The following is a 19,651-nucleotide window of genomic DNA, read 5'->3' on the forward strand; positions in this document are numbered from 1 at the left end:
TAGTACGTCCCTTTAACCATAAGGCTTATAAGAGACATTCACATTTATTGTTTCCTCTTTCTACCTTCCAGTTTGGTAAAATGACTTTTCTTCCCAGCTGTATTAGTTTCTAAGGCTGCCATAAAAAAGGACCACCGACTCGGTGGCGTAAATGACACAAATTTATTTCCTCACATTTTTGAGGCTAGAAGTCTGAGAGAAGCCCTTCTGAGGCCTCTCCTTGGCGTTAGAGGGCTGCTTCCTTGCTGTACCCTTGCATGGTTTTTCCTGTCTGCACACCCTCGTAGTGTCTCTCTGAGTGTCCAAATTTCCTCTTCTCATATGGACACCAGTCAGATAGGATTAGGGCCCACCCTAAACACCTCATTTAACTTTGATTACCTTCTTAATGCCCTATGTCCAAACACAGTCACGTTCTGAGATACTGGAGATTAGAACTTCAACATACAAATGTCAAGGGCACAATTTGGTTCATGATACCTGCCCCTGGTCAACACAGATGCTCTTTTGTAAATCCTTCAGTGACTCCATAGTGTCAGCACAACAAACACCGTTCAGTTCTTTCTGACTAAAGTTATTGGTGTCTTACAAAGTTCAGCCTTTCCTTCCTCCTGAAACCCTCTTGCTCCTTGGTAGTCAGCTGCTGCTGTTCTGTCTCTTGTTTTCTCTCCATCCCACCTGGCTTCTATTTTCTGCTCCTTGTCTGGTCTTCCCTTTCTTTGTTCTTCATATGCACCCTCACCTGTAGTGCCCTGTCCCTCCTAAGACAGTTTCCTAAGCAAACTCATCCAAACATTTTGCTCCAAATTCTATGCATATATTAATGAATGTTAACTTTTTCTTTCTAACACCTCCATGCTCAGCCCTTGACCTATATATTCAAATGCCCACCAAATATCTTTGTGAAATTCAGAATAGCCCAAATAAAATGTGCTATATTTATTTTTTGCATTTGCTTTCTCTTTTATTAGCATTTGCATGTGTGAGACATCCATTTACCCACAAGCCCACACCAGAGACATCCATATTTTCCTAAATTCATGTTTTTAATCCTCACCTCCTATCTATACCTCCAAGTCAGGCTTCTTTAGCTCTCCTCAGTTCATTACAGCCTCATAAATAGTTCCTGGCTCAAGACACTTATTGCTTGTATCCTGAAACACTACAATGCCTTTTTATCTGGCTGCTTGGCCTTACCTCCTCCCATATCTCCATGACTACTCCACCCTCTACATTATTTTCAAAATGATATTTCTAAATTTATGATCATGTTACTCCCAGGCTTGACATTTGCACATACTTCTCCACGGTTTTTAGGTTAAAGTTTTGACATTTATTTTAAGTTTGGTTATCTAGTTTCTTACTACTTTTCCAACATAGGCTCCCACCAATCCATGACTATCCTTCTCTTTAGCTAACCAAACCACTTTACATCTCCAAAATCTCTCATATGACCCACACTTTTGTGTTTTACAGCTGCTGTTTCTTGCAAATGAAATGGACTGCCTTCTTTTACCACCTCTTTACTTCCTGTGTAGCCTTCAAAGTTCAGATTATGCATTTCTTCTTCCAGGAAACCTTCCCTGACTGCCACAACCTGACTTGCATGTTCCTCTTGATCTTCTATAATAACCTCTGTATCTATCATTGTACTTATCACTGAAAGAATAAATTCAGGAAGGCCTTTAGAAGGGTATTAGAAGATCGGTCATTCTTAGCTCACAAGGTTTGCATGTGTGAATATGTTTGTGGGTTTGTGTGGACGTGTGCGTTAAGATGTTAAATAAGGTAACAAATGTGAAAATGCTTTGTAAGTGGTTAATTAACAGCCAGTCATTGGTTTTTGTTTTGTGCATTCATTGTTTCTAGCCATGAGATAGGAGAGACGTTGCAGAGGAGGAATTACTACAACCCACAAAAGATCGAACATGATTGTCAATAATAAAAGTAGGTGCAAATTATAATAAAAAGGTATTTGTCTTTGTTCTATCTTCTATTTATTTCTGTTTACTTATACCCATTAAAATCAATCATTTATAAACAAATACTGGAATATTTAGGAACCTCTCTTATGACCCCACTCTTTGGAATTTCAGATAAAATAGGAACATTCTACATGAATCACTGTCCAGAGAGTCTTCTCTGGTCACAATGTGACAGGGGATGATATTTGACAAGGTCCTCTCCCTCCCCTTTCAGTAGACATCTGAATTTATTAGTTAGTTCTGGTTATTCATATGGTAAACACATTTCAGAGCAGGGAATTTTGGGGGAGATAAATAGATATGTATATATTTTAACCTTCATTGCATACTTAACCAGGTGCCAAGTACTGTGCTAAGCACTTTGAAATTTGTATCTTATTTAATATTGAAAATAACCTTTGTGATGCAGATATTATTGCCATCCCATCTTATAGATGAGAAAGCTGAGACACAAGATTACATGGATGGCACGCTTTGGAAGTAAGGGTTTGAATCCAGCCTTTGGAATCCCAAGCAGGGTCCACACCTAGCATGGAGCCTGATGTGGGACTCAATCTCACAGCCTTGAGATCATGAACTGAGCCTAAATCAAGAGTTGGATGCTTACTGACTGAGCCATCTAAGCGCCTCCATTTTTCTTAAGTAGGCTCTATGCCTAGTGTGGAGCCCAGTGCAGGGCTTGAACTCACAACCCTGGGATTGATACCTGAGTCAAGATCCAGAGTTGGATGCTTAATCAACTTGAGCCATCCAGGTGCCTCAGTGATACTCTTAAATTTGTTCTAGCTATATACATATTTCTGTAGAGTTCTTGGACATTATTTTAACGTTACTAAGGGAAATCTCAGTAAATAATTTTCCTCATACTCAGTTCTACACTTCCTAAATACCAGTTACTAAATGTTAATTTAACTATTAATTATCAACTTTCCCTCTGCTAACAACATCTGAGACAGAAAATGAAATGAAAACAAGGAAACTTCTCTTTGTATGTATTTGAAACAAAATAAGTGCCTCACATATAAACATTTAGAGCATACTGGATTTTTTTTTTTATTTTACAGTGATATCAAGTCCAAACTATTACAACTTGAAAATTTTGAATTCTCTTAAAAAATATCCTTGGCAAAGGAAATAATAGTTACAGTAATCATAAACTATTGATTCAGGCTAAATACAGATGAATCTTAAGTGCATTTTGCTAAGTAAAAAAAAAAAGCAAAACAGAATTAAAAAGCTATGTACATCATGATTTGTGATTCCATTCACATAAGACTATGGAGAAGATAAAGTATAAGGACAAAAAAAGACCAATGGTGGAACAGTTTAGAGAAGTATGGGTCAAGGTTAATGATAAAAAGGGACCATGAGAACATTTTGAAGTGATAGAACTCTTCTGGATGGAAATGGTGTTGGATATATGACTGCATGTATTCACCAAAAAAATAAGACTACCCATTATAAAGAGTAATTACTACTGCATGTAAATGTTAAAAATGAAACAATCAGCCCATGGTGAAGAGATAGAATGCAAATTTTGACAAATAATTGAATTGTATCACAAATGAATTATATAACTGCACTGAAGGGGATGGGAAGAGAGAAGCGATTTATGGCAACTTCAGAATACAATATTTTGACTGCAAATCATATGTCAAAAACAATGTGAACTATACACATATACTGTGTTCTGGTGCATGATGGATTAAAAATTCCTAAATTATTTTGTTTGCATAATATATTTGAGAAAATAAGTATAATGTGATAATGAGAGCCAGGTTGTTCAAGAAGTTATAAAAAATAAAAGGGGAGGTTAGAATTAACCCTGTGGTGCTACAATGAACTATGTGTGCATGCATGTGTGTGTGTGTGTGTGTGTGTGTGTGATGATAGATAAATGATAGATGATGGATGATAGATGATAGATAGATAGAGATGTGAATGTATTAATATACATACACATATTTCTTGTCTCTATCCACTGAAAGCCACTAAAAGCAATGATACTCCCTAGCAGTGAGGATACTTAGCACCCAGTTATCATAGAAAACATCCTTTTCTAATAAAATAAATCAGACTCTTAACTATAGAGAACAAAGTAATGGTTGTCAGAGGACAGGTAGGTGGGGGTGAAATAGGTGATGGGGATTAAGGAGGGCACTTGTGATGAGCAGTGGGTTATGTATGGAAGTGTTGAATCACTGAATTGTACACCTGAAATTAGTATTACATTGCATGTTAACTAACTGGGATTTAAATAAACTAAAAAAACAAACAAACAAACAAACAAGCCAGGATTTCTTGGAGACATGGATGATTCTAGGACTAGGTCAGAGATAACATATGATGAGCATGGAGTATCTTGTGATGATAGACGTTAAGGAAGTGCTCAAAGCAAAGAAACAATTAAAAGGTGGGAGCATGCCGAACATCAACAACCTGGGGCCACTGATATGATGCAAAAAGAAGGGCATATTACCTCCAACGCACCCTTCGCAGTAATTTATAACCTCAGTACAATTGTGAGGAAATATCAGGCAGATGCAAATTGACAGACATTCTATAAAATTACTGACCAGTACTAATCAAAAGTGCCAAGGTCATGAAAGACAAGGAGAGACTAAGGGACTTTCACAGATTCAAAAAACACAGGAGACATGACAAGTACATACAATGTGGACGCTAGATGGGAACCAGGAACAGGAGATGGGAACTGGTGGGAAAACTGGTGAAATTCAAATATATTTGTAGTTTAATTCTATAAATGTATAACAATTATGTTCTTTGTTTTAACAGATATATGATTGTGTAAGATGTTATTAAGGGAATCTGGGTGAAGGGTTTAGTAGACTTCTTTGTACTGGTTTTGTAATTCTTCTCAAAATCTATAATTATATAAAAATAAAAAGCTATAACTATTTAAGTCCAAATTACTGGCATTTCAATTCTTTTTTTTAAGAAAGTAGGTATTATGAAAACCTCTATAATAATGTAAGCTTAGTAGAATATTTTGACAACTGCATTAAGCATGAACTGGGCTTCTAATGAATCCTTTGGAAAGTATATTTTTAGTTTCTTTCCCAATCTCTAGGTTTAGAAGAGCAAAAGCAATAATAAAGTGATAACCGAATAATAACAATTTTAAAAACTATATTGTTAGTAATATATTCAACTAACCCTACAAATGATATTTAATACATCTTTCTTGCATGGATTTTATACTCACAAAACATCAACAACATTCAAGTTGCTTACACCACAATGAACCTGTGGAGTGAAGGTAGAGTGGGGGAGGGGAGGGAAACGTCATTTTTTAAGGGGTCTTAAAAAAACTTACCTATGAGTTACATCTGGTTTTGTTCTGAGACTGGAGACATTTGAACTCATTATAATTGTTAGAATGGCAATTTTCTCACATCCGTGTAATGTAAAATAGAAAATGGTTTTAGAAACAAGTGGCATACTGTTGCAGATTTATTTAACAAAGCTCCATGGAAGTATATTTATTAGGGTGTTGCCCTGTTAAAAATAGTGTTTTAGGATTTACCCAGATCACTATTAAATTACCTCATGGGCCAAAACAATTAAAATGGAACTTTTCATTTCAACTATTCAGAACATGTGCCCAGAGCACAATTAACTGCACTAGGACCGGCAATGAGGGAAGAGTACAACGCCAGAAAGCAGCCAGATACCAGAAGAGAATGGAACAAAGCAGGGTTCTTAGCCTTTGGACGGATCAATTCACCTGGAAGACTCTGATTGAGAATATACATTTTCTAAACAAATCCCCACCCTCTCGCCATCCAAATATACTCAAGCTTATCCTATCAAAATTTTGCAGACATTCAAAAAAAGTTTATAAAACTTGAGCCCCAAACTTGGAATTAGGCTGAAAAGTGCCTGGTATAGAGAAAGTTAATACAGCTTTAAAATGTTAAAGTAACACTTTGTAAAAAATAATCTCATTATTTATGAACATAGAAAGCAGAGTGATGTTTTGTACCAAATTTTAAGCTGTGAGTTGTACTGTACTTAACATGTTACTCCGATAATCTGAAGTGTTGAGTCAGCTGGTCTGGGCGGCAAGATGTGTGCTTTATCTTTATAATCATTCTCATTTCCAAGCTGGTGCTTGACCAGAGATTGGCCATCCCTGAAAAAATAGAATTACTTTTTGGACAAAGACACACATATTCTTTTATTTTCTCACTGGGTCCTCCATTTAAGTCTTTGGGATTTGTGGTGTATTTCTAAAACCTTATCCATGGTACTTGAACGCCGGGTCTTTTAAATCCAAGCTTGAGAACAAGGATAACAGGCATATTATGAGCTTTGCACATTTTCCTACTTTATCTCCGCATCATTAAAAGGGAGATATTTTTCTCACTGACCTCTAATACTACTGAAAGATAAAACATGATGAGTGCAAAGTTCTGTTTGGTGGTTGGGTGATATTTAGTTATTTTAGTAACCATGCCCACCGACACATAATTACATAAAATGAGTTTTCTAGATAGCATGGATGTGTTCTGTAGCAAGAGGAGGCTTAAAGCCAGAGTTTTCAGTATAATGAAATGATAATTGTTGACATTTGGCTGAACAATATACACAGTTAAAGCAAGTCACACATTTGGCAAACATTCTAAGATCTAAATATAGCAAGCACTTCAGTATAATTTGGCTTTTGACCAGATTTTCCTTAGATTAGGGAAATGGTAGGAGTTCTGTGTTTTACTTTATGTCCTAAAGAAGGCAGCTGAAATATGTGACTTTGTCCATAGGATCCAAGGAGATTTTTTAATATGAATATCCAAATATATTAGGCTAGAAAAAGCAAATACTTCCTTGTTGAATAATATTATTAAAAATACTTAATGTCACACCCTTGTAATATGTCACAACATCACTATTCTAAAATAAGTTATATGTTTATTAGGTCCTAAACCCTACTGATGATATAATAAGGCAATATTATGAAAAGTAATCATGAAAACTTTTGATTGAGAAAATATTCCTTTGAACTGAGAAACCAATAGCAAAATCTATGAGGATAGTCATAGTAATTAAATATAAGTAAACTCTTACAAATTTGAAAAGAATAATATTTTAATGTAGTGCCAGGTACACAAGAGAGAGCATAGCTTATATTTTATAGATAAAATGATCATAAATATGAAGAAATAAAATTAACTTGAGTTTTTAAATCAGTCATCTTTATACATACTGAAATGTTAAGATATAATGTAATACTTTGGGTTTCATTTTTAAATCAACAAAGGTCATATCTTGAGTATTTTGATCTTTTATCTAGTTGAAAACCAAGCATCTTGTTTGTCCCCTTATTTCTCACAGACAAAAAGTCTTTTTTTTTTTTTTTTTTTTTTTTACTTAATCTCCTGACTTAATATAATGGGCTTGAGACTAGCCTGGTACATCTCTATCATCTCTATTCTTGACTTCTGAATATGATTAATCAAAGATGAGTCACATGTCTTCCAATTTGAAGTAAGATGGCATTTTAGATCCACTAGGAGCCTGCTACTATATTTAGAATACACATTTTCAGATAAAACATTAGATGACAAATTTGAATATGTAGTTTGTTTTTTAAGTGGTAGATACAGCCAAGATTGAAGTAATTTGGCCACTGTTGGAAGATGATCAAAAGGACTTTAAAGTCTGTGTTTTTTTTTAATAAGACAGTACTGAAGCTGCAAAAGCAATTGGTGACGGAAGTAGAATGCTCTTTAATAAATGTAAGTCACACTAATTAAATCTGATTCAGACAGGAGATGAATGATATCATTATTCACAGCTCTAGTGAACAACTTCCAAATATGAAGGGTTACATAGGGCTTGGAAATAAAGTTATTCAAAGAGACAAATGATGCATTGTTCAGTCCAATGGACAATTTGTCCTTTCAAACCATCAAAAATGTCATAATTTTTATTTTTTTGAAGTGAAACAAAATTTGTATTAAGAGAAATATTATTTATTTTTTGGTTAACCAAGGACTTCCAAAAACTCAAGCTTTATAACAGTAAGAAAATATGGTTAATTATCAAAGAATGCATGAGTTTGTCCTTGAAAATCAATATTAAATGTTAATAAAAATAGAATATTGATTGCCCCTCGATGGCGATTTGCCTGTTTTAGATAGAACAATCTTCTTGGAAGAGTTGGTATTGTGTTTCACATTGTTTATCCTGGTGGAGGAATAGCACAGAGACATTAAACCCAGGATAGGTTTGTTCTGAATTGAACAAGTTAGGAAGAAACATACATTGGCAGTCAAAGACAGTGAAGGAATTTTTAGAGGATGATGCCAGTTGTCCTGAGAGGAACTATTTATCTACATGTATTTGAAAGTGGAAAGCCTGCAAATATCCTAGGATAACAACCAACCAGGGCAGAGCTGATATCAACATGTAAACATCACAGCTCATATAGTTGAACAGCCACTGTGAATGAGTGAGACTCTGTTGTTACACAGTCGTAATCCAAATGTTCTTTGTTCTTGTCCCTTGGCCAATACTCATTTCTTCCACCTAGGGAGGTCTTTGCAGCTTCCAGCCAGCACCGTACACTCCTCTCACATAGAACTAATAACTAAGGCGGGGAGGGTCTAAGTGGGAGCAAACTCAGAAAATATCCAAAATAAACACCAGGAGTGAAAGTAATTTATTCCCTTGGTTCTGACTTTATATTTAACCAGATGGGTAAATTTTAGAAATAAAATAAATTAAAAATCTGTTATCAAATTGGTATGCTCTTAAACCCTTTCAGCTGAACGTATGACACTCAGAATCCAGAAGAAAACATGATTTTGTAGCACACACTCAGTTGTGTCATCCATAAACATTCAGTTAGGATAATCAGAATGCCAGTCTGTGATCTCTTTCTCCTCCATCCCCTTCCCTTCTCCTTGCTTGTCTTCTTCTTCCCTCTCTTTGTTTTTTTTTCTTTATCTGAGAACTGCAGACATGACTTCCAACCTTATAATCTTGGTGTCATTGATGAGTATCATAAGGCTCTGCCTAACTTGCTTATTTAATCATAATGGTCCTAAAATCCACATTTGTTATAAAATGAGATTTTTTTTTCTTCCTCTGGAATAGCCAAGCACACTTAAGAAAAAGGAAATTCCACTAATGTAGCTCTATCTGGTCAGTGCAGGTCTGAAAGACTTCAAAACTCTAATCTCACAGGGTTAAAAAAGATGAGATATGAAAAGGAATACCAACTCCCTGACATGTGCTTACTACTAGTCTCACATGTCCCCCACATTTACTCAAGATGTGGATAAATTTCAGGGTGAGCATGGATGACTTAATTCACCAAGTCTTAATCCAAAGTAGATTTAATCCTTTAATGCAAATAGAAGACATGAGATAAGAAACCAGACAGAATGGATAGCTTGTCAAAAATATTTAGAAGACGTAAAAATAAACGAGGAATCACACAAATATGTATTATCTCTCATCATCATGATGACTGTAGGAAAATTAGATTCTGGCTTCACTGTTTATAAATTGAGTCTAATATTATTTATTCACACCAACAGATTAACATGTTAAAATGTTTCAAGTTTCTAAAAATATTTGGAATTTCTTAAAATTTTTCCAGATTTTGATATTTCTGAACTCACTGGAATGCAAACAAAATTTGCTTTATTTTTCCTTCTCTTCATTAATGCCTATGTGTTGTGTCAAATCTCTTTTCTCAGTTTTTGGATAATGAGGACTCAGGAGTTTCCTGGCTTTTGGATCATATTCATTTATAAATGCAAGTTTGTTTTGGATAATTATCATAATTCTCCAGGGGTTTAAATTTCCAATCTAACCCAAAACTTCAAATGTATGTCTAAATCAAGCTTCATTTTTCCCCTCTATTTAGTTCAGTTCATGGCTAGTGAACTCACCACGGTAGAAGAGTTAAAACTCTGGGTTTTGTGTGTCTGTTTTGTTGTGTTGTCTACTTCTTCTCTTTAAATATCTTTAAATCTTCCTGAACTGAGAGAAAAATAGAGCAAAGAAAAATAGAGTTTGGAGGAAGAGAGCAAAATTCTTCACATCTAGGTTGGATGATTTTCAGACTTTCATTGTCAGTGTGTCCCAGTGTGGCAATCATCCATATTTTCTCTCTTCCGAAGGCTTCTATGGATGCTTCAAAACTTCTCTTGTGAGGATGTACACACAGAAATTCCCTAATATTAACTCTCTGGTGGTGTCTTCTAACCCACGTTTAGCTCCTGCCTTCAGGAAATTTTCCTCCAGAGCTAGTTCTCTTCCCTTAGGCAGCTAGTTCTCCTTGGTGAGATCACATTAAGTGATGCCAGTTGTGTATCACGACATCTGCTTGACCTACAAGAACACATGCATTCATTCCAGAGTGGATTTGTTTTATAGTTTATGGGACTGGATGTGCACTGAACGAGTTGAAAGAATGACCCCCGTAGTTGTGCAGCAGGACAGTACTGCCTGCCGTGACAAACACTGGGAATGTGGACAACTTACTGTCCTTTCAGGGAGCTACAGAAAATCTTTCACCTTGAGCATAGAGAGTACTAAGAACAAATAGTTACATTCATGCATAATCTAGACCATCTCTTCTATGGAATGAGGGAATAGGGTAGCTTTTTAATGGACTTGAAGAGGATTAGACAAGTCCTGCATGTTAGTGTCTAGCTGTATATCTCTTTAGAATATTGGTGTAGTTCTCTAATATTCTTGCTGCATTGGAAGTTCAACCAAAACTTTGGGAAAAAATACTAAATACCCTATTTAGCACTCATCTATGTTTACAAGTCAATATTACAATTTTGGCATAGTCTAATCTTATCGCATGTGTTATTTTGTGTTTAAATCCACTTTATGAGTTTAAAATTAATGTCTCAAATATTCTGCTACTAATTATGATATTTGCTTCAAGTTTCAAGCTGATGCCCTTTATCAGATTTAAAAGTTTCTTTTGATTCCTACTTTGATTTTTTTAATTATAAAATGGTGGGGTTTTTTTTAAATGTCTTTTCTACATCTATTAAAAGGATCATCTGGATTTTATCCATTGGGTCTATTATCTTATGTAGTGAAGAACATTTATTCAAGTTAAAAAATTTACCATTTTGGAGAGCTGTCAGTTGCAAATCAATAGAAAACAAAACTAACATCAACTTAAACATTTTTTTTCCTTACATAAGAATAAGTTAAGACGTAGCTAGTAGATAAGGCTGATTCATTTCTTAAACATGTCATCAGGGATCCAAGCTTTCTTCATATTTTCACAGTGCCTTTCTGCCATTCTAGTTTATTGGATTTCATCCTCATGTTTTTACTGAATTTTCCCAAAGTAGTTGGTAGAACTTCAGACATCATGTCATCATTCAAGAAATGAAGAGATGGAAAAGGGTGTTTTTGAACCCTCTGTCTCCTTTCACTGGGAGAGAAAAATGTTACACTCAAATGGTCTGGCAGATTTTATAATATCTCATTGGTCATAAATAACTATGTCAAATGGCATCCTTGCAAGGGAAGATATGGAAGGGAAATTTAAAGGAGAAATTACTGAGTAAATAAAATTTGTATTAGCAGGCAAGAAGAGAAGACTGGATATTAAATTGGCATAGAAGTTGTCTACAAAAACATCCTTGAAGTTCTAGGTTAAAACCAAATAGAGTAGGATGGATTTTTATGTTAATATTATCTTCTTTTGTGTAGAATCTTTAATTTTTCTTTCAAAAGTAAGATTGATTGACCTGTAATTTTCCTTTGTTACACACAGTCTTTTTCTGGCTTAAGTATCAAGACCATATCAACCTTATAAAACAATTTTGGGAGTGTTCCTACATTTCATAGTCTAGAAGATTTTATATATATAGTTGTGGGATTACTTGTTCTTCAAATATTTAGCTGAACCAGCTTCAAGTACACTATATATCAAGCATAAATATAAATGCATCCAAAATTTCATGGGCTTTCCTTTTTTAAAAGCTGTTTACTTGGTGCCCTTAAAATAAAGATAAATTCACTTAACTTTCCATTTTTTTTAATATGTTCTAGAGTATTTGTTCATCTGCCTTTCAGAAAACTGGCTTTCCAGAATGGCTAGATAGGAAGATCCTCAACAAAAACATATGGTTGTGTTTTATTTTATTAAAAAAAAAAAAAGAAAGAAAACTCTATATTCCTCTCCTTGACAATTCTAGAATAACACAGTGACAAACAGTTTACAAGCCTAAATAATCACACCCTTTGTACTTTACCACCTTTTTATATCAATTAGCCATGCAAATACAGCTTCAGGAGAAACATGAAGGGATTATACTAAAAGAAGTGCTGAAGCTAAAAACAGCTGATTGAAGACAGAGAAATAAAAAAGGACACCCAGTGATTTGTTTCCATCTGATCAGCAATGTACATCACATATCATAATTCAGCAAGTAAAGGTACTCAAAACACACGCAGCGAGGCCAAAATACCGGAGGCCAACTGCTGTCTCAATGTCATCATGTTCTTTAAACTAAACCATATGTTCTCACCTTTGGCTAACAAGGAACACACCTTTGCACCTAATTCAAACAGCAATTTTAACTTGTTCCCAATTATATCTTTAAGAAGGTACACATTTCTCCAATGGGATATGATAAATACTATACTTGTGTACTGAATACTGATTGGGAAGAAAAAATAAAGAGGGTTAGTGCTTTTCTTAGTCATACTTGACATTATATGCATGCAGAATAACTTCGAGTGATGAAGCGTTCCTATTCTACTTTGTGACTTGGCCTCTGGCAGGCCAATGTATTCTTAGACTGAGTTTTTAGCTTTCTTAACTCTTATGTAATATTTGTCATGATAGATGATTCAACTTTTCCTTAAACATACGGAATTTTCACCTTTGCTTTTTAATTTCCTCAAGACTTAATTTTTTACCTGTTTGTTGACAATTGCAACTGTATGATGTTGAGACCAAACTCAAGTGTTTGAACCTTTCACAACAGTCTTCTCCCCATGCTTGTGCTCATGCTCCTACTGGGCTTCCATAACCTGAGGCTTTAATTGCTCCTCGGTGTGCATAAACTGCATATACCACAACCCCACTACACTTTTAAATAATATAATAGACATCTTTTGATTTGCCTGCCTGTTCCCGACCCACCATCTCCTACCCCTGTCGCTAGCCAAATGGATTCTCTCTCTCGATATTTTGATCGAATTAACACAAAAATTCTGGTTAATTATCCATTAGTGCTGAATTTGGAGTCTTGATTACAGGGCTGAAGAGTAGATGTGAGGATTGAAGATGTAGATTTAAGGGTTGCCACTATAGATGACCTCTTTTGGATTTGAGGGTTCAGGGAGATCCTTGCAACCACAATCCATGGGAGCATCTCCCTATTCTGTATTTCAGGGTCTCAGAGTTTTCTAACCTGGCCTTTAGCCTTAGCATGAGAGATCTGTCTTGCCTAGGCAGTCAGTATTATCGGGAAGTCTACAACTCTATTTATAGGTGTTTGACCATCAGTTGGGTTTATTTTCCCATTGCAGGAGATGTTCCTCTTTGGACTCCACCAAAGATGCCCACTGAATGTCACACTTCATCTTTAGTGGTTTCATTTTCCTCCATATTTCATTATTCCTCTGCAAGGTGTCAGTGTAGATTGTTCCTTTGATACCTTTGAAATACCTGAATCATTGCATCACCAGGGAGGTTCACTGCCCCTGGGGACACTTTCCCAAGATAATATTTTAGCAAATTCTATGGAATTAGGAAACCTTCTTCCAGAGGCATCCTTTGCCTCTACATGTCACAGAAGATGGATTTTTCCTTTCAAGTTGGAAGTGATCCAGTTAAAAAAAAAAGTCTTACTCCCTACAAGTATCTATCTGATCACCCTTGCTTCCAGTAGGGTTAATGCAAGTCTTCCAAGAAGCAGACTCCCCAAGGTGGAATTAGAAATATAAGAAGTTTATCAGGCAAGTATCTATGAAGGGTCCAAGGGAGAGGGAACAAGAGTGAAAAGGGAGACAGTATGGAGGTTCCTCAAAAAGTTGAAAATAGAGCTACCCTATGATCCAGCAATTGCACTACTGGGTATTTACCCCAAAGATACAAATGTAGGGATCCGAAGGGGTATGTGCACCCCGACGTCTATAGCAGCAATGTCCACAATAGGCAAACTGTGGAAAGAGCCAAGATGTCCATTGACAGATGAATGGATAATGAATATGTGGTACGTATATTACAATGGAATATTATACAGCCGTCAAAAGGAATGAGATCTTGCCATTTGCAATGACGTGGATAGAACTGGAGGGTATTAGGCTGAGTGAAATAAATCAATCAGAGAAAGACATATATCGTATGACATCACTGATATGAGGAATTCTTAATCTCAGGAGACAAACTGAGGGTTGCTGGAGTGAGGGGGTGGGAGGGATGGGGTGTGTGGGTGATAGACACTGGGGAGGGTATGTGCTATGGTGAGTGCTGTGAATTGTGCAAGACTGTTGAATCACAGATCTGTACCTCTGAAACAAATAATGTAATATATGTTAAGAAAAAAAAAGAAGAAGAAGAAGATAGCAGGAGGGGAAGAATGAAGCGGGGGAAATCAGAGGCGGAGACGAACCATGAGAGACGATGGACTCTGAAAAACAAACAGGGTTATAGAGGGGAGGGGGCGGGGGGATGGATTAGCCTGGTGATGGGTATTAAAGAGGGCACGTTCTGCATGGAGCACTGGGTGTTGTACGCAAACAATGAATCATGGAACACTACATCAAAAACGATGTAATGTATGGTGATTAACATAACAATAAAAATTAAAAAAATAAGTGAAAAGGGAGAACTCAGATCATGATGCAGGCCTGACACTTTTGACAGAAGAAAAAGAAAACAGAGAATCAGGTAGTGAGAGCTTCAGACTTCAGTGAATCTGTAAGAAAGTCTTGGGTGGGCTGCTGGAAAAACCCCACAGCAAATATTACACATTCGAGGAATCCTCAGTGGGGCAGAGATGGCCCAGTTCTGATACCTCACTGTGCTCAGTCATTGGCAGCTCAATGAGTAATCAGAAAACAAATGCATTGAACAGGCTAGTTCAAGAATTAGACCTTTGCCGGCACCTTATATGTATCTTCTGTCCCTTCCAAGCACCATTCTTTTACCTTCACCCACTATTCTAACTTCCAACGCTGTATTTTTTATTAGCTGTTATGGAAGTTTATATAGCATCATAAAGTATGTACTCTTCTGTGTTGGCTGATTTCATTATGTTTGTGAGGCTCATGTTTGTTGCTATAAGCCAGTATCATGACAAAAATTGCCATGAAAAATCACGTCAACAACTCAGTGCACATCTGCCCACATTTCTGTTAGGGTTATTCAGTGGAATTGCTGTGTTCTCAAGATTTTGTATCTTCAACTTAGTAGATAATGTCAAAATGTTTTCTGAAGTGGCTGTGTCAATTGTATTTCCTTGGCAGTATAGAAGAGAACAGTTCTTCCACATCTTTAGTTATTCCATGAGTGTGTAGTAGTGTCTGTGTTTTCAATATTTTTAGCTGGATATTTTTATGTGACCAAATCTTTCAGTCTCTTCCTTTAGATTAAGTCATTTTTCCCAGGCTTTATTTTTCTAAAGGAAGCCTTCTATCTAAAAGTCAAATCGTATTTGTCAATATTTTCTTTTAATTCAAACAACTGTTGCTATTTTATTTTGATTTTTAAAATTCTTTCTACAGTTAGCTGCAGAGGAAAGCTTTAAAATATTCTCCTGCATAGCTGATCAGTTTTACCACATCATTTAGGAAAATAACAATTTCTCCCACTTCAAATTGTGTTGCCTCTTTATTAAGTTCTTATGTAGACTTTATAAGGTTTCAGGACTATTTCCTCTGTTTCCGTGATATGGCTACAGTTCAATGTCACATAATTTTATTTCCTGTAATTTTAATATATTCTTTAATATTTAGTTTTGTCATTCAAGTAATATTTATTATATAGCCACAATTATGTTAAACCTATTTTGGAAAGTGTTTTTAATATTAAATCCTCCAATCCAAGGACATAGCAATATTATCAGTTCTCACATATGCTTCCATCATTCCTTCCTTCCTTCCTTCCTTCCTTCCTTCCTTCCTTCCTTCCTTCCTTCCTTCCTCCTATTCTGAGGCTATAAGTATAGGTTGTGTGTGTGTGTGTGTGTGTGTGTGTTGTTTTGTTTTATCTTTAATGCTTACACTGGATATTTGTTGTTGGATCATACGAATCATCTTGTTGGATGATTTTCTGTTTGTATATAATACTGGATTTCTACCGTCTGCTGTCCTCCACAATTTATTTGAGATTCAAGCTCATCTCCAGATGTTTTCTTGGCATATGTTTTTTTTAAAGATTTTATTTATTGGGGCGCCTGGGTGGCTCAGATGGTTAAGCGTCTGCCTTCAGCTCAGGTCATGATCCCAGAGTCCTGGGATAGAGCCCCACATCGGGCTCCTGGCTCAGCGAGGAGCCTGCTTCTCCCTCTCCCTCTGCCTCTCTCCCTGCTCCTGCTTTCTCTTCTCTCTGTATCTCTGTGTCTCAAATGAATAAATAAAATCCTTTTAAAAAAAGATTTTATTTATTTATTTGACAGAGAGAGACACAAGCAGGGGGAGTGGGAGAGGGAGAAGCAGGCTTCCTACTGAGCAGAGAGCCCGATGTGGGGCTTGATCCCAGGACCCTGGGACCATGACCTGAGCCAAAGGCAGACGCTTAATGACTGAGCCATCCAGGTGCCCCCGGCATATGTTTAACATGGGAAAACTAAGTAGGTCATCACATTGTGGTCCTTAATACTACAAAAGTAGTTTAATGGTTCTCCCAAAGGAAAAAAAAATATCACTGCAATAAGTTATAATAATAACTAAAATCCACGAAGTGATTATTGGGTACTAGGCGCTGTGCTCACTGCTCTGTATCTATTAACTCATTTACTTTTCAGATTCAGGAAGTTACTGTTTGTTACTGGCCCCATTTTACTGATAACAAAAATGAAGCACAGAGAAGTTAATTAACTGTCCATGGTACGTACACCTGCTAAGTGGGGAGGACAGATTTTAAAGTGTGGTTGACTGGTGTAGTTTGGGTGTTTCTAATCAGTGTACTATGTGTCCTTTCTGTGCTTAAAATATGCACAAGACAAATATATTTTGTATCTTTAGAAGACAGAAAAGAATGAATTCTAGCATGATGGAAAGCCTGTCTGGAATAGATTAGGTTTCATTGAAAGGAGCTGATGGATAACAAAATGGTAAATAATAAGAAACATCCTTGAGGTGAAAAAACTCAGGCCAGTAGTAAAAGAAAAGATCAGGTAGATATCAGAAATACTGTGGTGAGAAGATTGATGTCTATATATATATAGACATTATTATATATATATATATGATGTCTGTTATATATATAATGTCTATAATAGAGTAGCTAAAATTATAGCCTTTATACTCCTTAAATATGAGTAGGAAAAAATTATTAGATCTGTCCTCAAATATCAAAATAACCTAATATTAAAATAGTGACCCAAGTGGAGAGAAAGAGATTGAGAATTATTTACATTGAAGGAATTGGCTCACATGATTGGCTCACATGATTATAGGAATTGTCAAATCCAAAATCTGTAGGTCTAGCCAGCAGGTTAGAAATTCAGGTAAGAGTTGATAGTACATTCTTTTTTCCCCCAGCTTTATTGAGATATAATTGACACATAACATTATGTAAATCTAAGGTGTACAACATGATGATTTGTTATAGGTATATATTGCAAAACGATTACCATAATAAGGTTAGTTAACAAATCCATCACCTCATATAATTATCACTTTAGGTTTTTTGTAATGAAAACACTTAAGATTTCCTCTCTAAACAACTTTCAGGTATAAAATACAATCTTATTCATCAACCTATACAATTGAATCTCCAGAACTTATTCATCTTTTTTTTTTCAGAACTTATTCATCTTATAATTGGAATTTTGTAACCCGTGACCAGCATCTCCTTATTCTGCCTCTTCTTTCCCCCACCCCCACCCCTGGCATTTGAACATGATATCAGAATTTAAAAGCACAAGGTCGTCCTTAAAATGGTGTGGAAAAACAAAGGAAGGCAAAGCATCCAAGATGGTTCTATATTCAGCTGCATATAAAATTCACTGCATATGACAATTTGTTGCTTTTCTTCTTTTATCTCTGTTCTACTATGTGCTTGATGAATTCTTAATGTCTTAGAACTAGATCTTCTATATCTAGGTTCTTTTTTCCAATTTCAACTTATTTTCTAGAGAAGCATTTCAACTCACAACTCGAACAATATAGACCTATGTTTCATTTGTTTTGGTTAACACAATGTACTTTTTTCTTTACTCCTCCGGTAAAATGAGTTGACTTGTAAGTATATAACATGGCTGGCAGGGAGAATACCCAGTGACATCATCCTCAAAGATCCTGAGAGCCATATATTATCTCTTCCCAATTGAAAATACTTTGTCATGCCAGATACAGACTGAGTGTGCTGTGCTTCCCAAGTTTGATTTTATATTTTCAAGAGTCAAGTTCATCTGTGGTTAGATTCTGATAGCAGAGCTTCTTGTATTCCCATGTGGCATTGTATAGACATCATAGACTTTCAGGGTGTTCAAATGGACACAATTGACTCATTTGTTTTTGTTCAATGATAAAGACAGTATAAGTAAAGAAAACTTTTCCAAGTGCTTAAATACTAGGAACACACAGTATGAAGTTGTTCTCAGTTTTCTCGTATCTGCAATTTGGTAAGAGAGAAATTAGATGATTAAATATACTAAATTCACTGGATATACATTTTTATTCATTTAAGACAAGGTAAATTTTCTGAGATTTCAGAATGAATCCTAGGAATGGCACAGTAAACAATCAAAAGCCGAAATTCCTCTCATTGAAAAGAATGGTGGGCTGAGCATTTAGAATTTAATAAAACAGGATGTGTATCAACTGACCCTAAGGCCCATTCTAAATGTAAAACATAATAATCTTTGACTTACTATTTCTCTCTGTTATCACTGAGACAATGATTTTAATTGAGCCACAGGTTATTTTCACTAATTTAAAAGTTTTATGCATAATCTGTGTGTGCATGCTAGTCAAATATATCCAAACAACAAGGACAATATTGTTTACCTCTTTTTTTTTAACATTCTGATGATTTCTTGTGAATGACCAAATACTATTTCATCATTCCCAAATTTTTGAATAGTACTGGAAATTTTTAAGGGAATCACTATAGTGGAAAAAAATCTCCCTTGAGGTCTCATCCATGTGTCTTTTTTGCCTGGACTACTTCCTCTTAAATAGATACCTATCATCTATTCTTGCAATTTGGCCACATTCTCTCATGCTGTCTGAGTGATGTTCTTAAGGTGGAAATCTGATCATGTGATAATTCTAGCAAACTTCTTTAATGGCTTTTCATGACTTTCAGGATAAAAATTGAAATTTCTAAGACTCTGTACATGTTCAGATTCCTGCCCAAGTCTGTAGCTTTAAATTAGCACACTCTCTCACCTTCATCTCTGAATTTCCAGAAAAACTGGCCTCTACTCCATGCTCTTCCACAGTTCATTTATATTAAACCTTTAAATTTTGGC

At 35.7% G+C, this 19,651-nt stretch overlaps 1 long non-coding RNA gene across 1 annotated transcript in view; it reads left to right on the plus strand.

The window, feature by feature from the left end:
• LOC141373313 (uncharacterized) overlaps positions 1-18,153 on the plus strand; it is a 37,965-nt gene extending 19,812 nt beyond the window's left edge. Inside the window, exons 3-4 of the long non-coding RNA XR_012379191.1 lie at positions 1,870-1,947; positions 17,979-18,153. This is a non-coding gene — a long non-coding RNA (uncharacterized lncRNA). The remainder of the gene's footprint in view (positions 1-1,869; positions 1,948-17,978) is intronic.
• The last annotated feature ends 1,498 nt before the right edge of the window (positions 18,154-19,651 follow it).

This window comes from Callorhinus ursinus, unplaced genomic scaffold (genome assembly GCF_003265705.2).
Source record: "Callorhinus ursinus isolate GAN/ISIS: 27379988/994484 unplaced genomic scaffold, GSC_fseal_2.0 scaffold1, whole genome shotgun sequence".
Taxonomy (NCBI): Eukaryota; Metazoa; Chordata; class Mammalia; order Carnivora; family Otariidae; genus Callorhinus; species Callorhinus ursinus.